Here is a 3,052-nt window from a genome sequence, read left to right on the forward strand (position 1 = left end):
AACTTAGCTGGATGGTGTGAAAAAAATCATTCAGCAACAATTGAAAAAAAAAACAGATTTTGTTCAAAAATGCAGGCAATGCAAGAGTTATATGCTTTCTTGAAGACTCATGTTAATTTTGTTCATATAATTTTTATCACAAAAAAGATTTCAATATTTATTTCAGAATTAAGAGGAAAAGTTTTAGGCCATGAAAATGACTATTATTGTGAACAAACTGTAGCGTCAATGACATTTGGTATGGAAAGGAATTCGCATAATTGTGTGATTATTATTCACTGCCAACTAACATGGAAGGAAAAGGGGAATTGTCAACATTTCCAAACATTTTTTCTTGTAATGAAACGAAAGTAAAAATCATTTTGGAGGGCACATAGTTTGAAAAAAAGAAATAGTCACATCACTTGACATTTGAGCGGAAGACTCGTTCCCGTTTCCTCCATTGTAGTCTTCACAATAATTTAAAACTTATTGTTGGTTGAACTAAAGAACAAATGGATATAATCAAATTGTTTTCTTGTACTCCAAAAAAGCAAATGCAAAGCAATTTTATCATGAAAATTAATCATTTCACACACAATAAATGTTTGTATTGAATTGAAATGTCATCAAAGCTGTAGAAGTGTTTCCCCCTGACAGGGAATGAGGACTCAGGAGGGAGGCTGAGCTCAGGCATGTGGAAGATGTTTACTCATGTAGCAACCAGTTAATGCAGGGGTCATCCCCCGAGGCCAATCTCGGAAGGGAGATCCATGACACACTGTAACATGTACAGTAAAAATCAGCATTTTTATGGACTTTCTGCATCACAATGGCCAATGCACTCCCTCTGGCCTCTCAGTTTGCCTTATCAGTTGGGACATTTTGAATTCTGCTATTCATTATACTTTATTTTAACAAAGTCAATTACTTCTCATATTGTTCACTGTCCTATTTATATATGTACAAAGAAATGCAAAAGACAGTTAGTATTAACTTACTTGCTATAAGATTAGTAATATGACTTGTGTTACAATGTTCGTTACATTGTGTGAAATTATCCAGCTACTCTTACTGCCAGGACTTTATAATTAATGGGCAGTCAACATCATACCTTGAAGTTAATTCCTAAAACTAGCTAACTGTACATCTAAGTCTAAATGCTTTTCTATAATGTTTTTTTATACACATTGGTTACATGTATCTAATTATGTTACAAATTACCCCTATGATTCTCAGGAATCTGTAATTAGAACCTTTGTTTAATATTCTTAGTAACTTTAAAATAATAACTATTTCTGACAAACGAACTCTTCTAACGAAATCTCATATAGCTGCCCGTCATATGTAAAAATGAACAGCATTTGTTGGAGTGTAATGGGCGGCACGGTGGCACAGTGGTGAGCACTGCTGCCTTACAGCACCAGAGACCCGGCTTCACTTCCCCCCTCAGGCGACTGACTCTGTGGAATTTTGCACATTCTCCCTGCGTCTGCGTGGATTTCCTCCCACAGTCCAAAAATGTGCAGATTAGGTGAATGGGCTATGCTAAATTGCCCGCAGTGTTAGGGGCAGTGGTAAACGTAGGGGAATGGGTCTGGGTGTATTGTGTTTCGGCCGGTCGGTATGGACTTGTTGGGCCGAAGAGCCTTTTCCCACACCGTAAGTAATCTAAACTCAAAAAATATCAAACGCCATTTAATATGTAAGGCCGAATATTAATCCAATGATTTCTGTGAACATTCAAATTAGAGGGAAGAGATATTACCTGTGATTGTTGGATGGGGAATCATTAGTTAGTTTGTGTTTGTGTTGACCTGGAATGAGAGAACTATTATTCCTTTTTAATATTGACTCTAAGAAATAATGGATTAAATTAAAATGTGAATTAGACGATGTTTGTTACAAAACCTAAACTGAATTACTGTGTGATCTTTGGAATGACAACGAATTGATAAATAATTTTGGAACCTTTGCAAAGTAAATGATTCAATATTGCCAAACGGCTTTGCTCTGATGTTGATTAGGTATTTCTTAATCTGTCAGCTGAGAACACAAATTCTGGCATGATGATATGACAAGACATTAGACATTCAGTGAACGTTGATCAGAAATGGTTTGTCATTCAAAATTCTCAGATCTTCAAGATTTCTATACTTGGTTTCTTAGCTTTTCTTCTGGAGAAATATAATATATAAGAAGAACAAATACTGCATTGTATTTAATTTATGCAATTTTTCTTATCATCAATATTTGGACATATGAGTCAGAATTCTAAAGAAAATAAGTCAATAAGGAAGATTTATTTTCACAGAAACATACAGTCAACAGCATTTATCAAGGTATTTGTTTCAATATTGTCTCTGAATAAACAGATAAATACGTTTAATGGGGATCTGTTGACAATGTAATGAACCACAATTACATTTTTATCATAATGTTTGGATTGGAAATTTATCAGAAAAAGATTCCTATATTCAGGACTTGCTTCATCTCGATACATGTTAAACGTAGTATCCTCAGTCATCAGAAATAAGGTGTCATCATGGGTCTAGGAAATATGTAGTGTGTAAATTATAATAAGGTTTCTCTTCCATATGTTTGGATCTAGTGAGACTGTGATGCTTCTTGTGATTATTCATCCGGAGAACAATAAGGCACGTACAAAATGTTTCTCACCGAACAGTAATTAGGTGGTCCTGAAGACCATTACGAGTAGTTTGATTTTAATAATGTTAAGGTGATTTCCATGATATGGGAAATGTTTCTCAACATTTTACCAAAATTTTGGATTCTAAGCATTCAATGGGTTTTGTGCAAACACCCTTCACTTGTCGTCATTTTCAAGCGAGGTGTATAACGCTCAGGCATTGGCTGCAAGTCATGGTGCCAGGAAGTCTGCTTAAAACTCTTCAAAGCATAACTCTCGGGCTGGTTGTGATTGGATCTCTCGAACCTTTGTGACCTCTTTGGCCGGGATTTCCACAGTTTTCTGGAGCTGATTATTTTGTCTAATGCTTGATTTAGTTTGGCTTTTTCGGCTCCAATTTCTCCAGCTTTAGGAATATTTAGA

The sequence above is a fragment of the Hemiscyllium ocellatum genome, unplaced genomic scaffold (genome assembly GCF_020745735.1).
Source record: "Hemiscyllium ocellatum isolate sHemOce1 unplaced genomic scaffold, sHemOce1.pat.X.cur. scaffold_718_pat_ctg1, whole genome shotgun sequence".
In the NCBI taxonomy this organism is placed as follows: Eukaryota; Metazoa; Chordata; class Chondrichthyes; order Orectolobiformes; family Hemiscylliidae; genus Hemiscyllium; species Hemiscyllium ocellatum.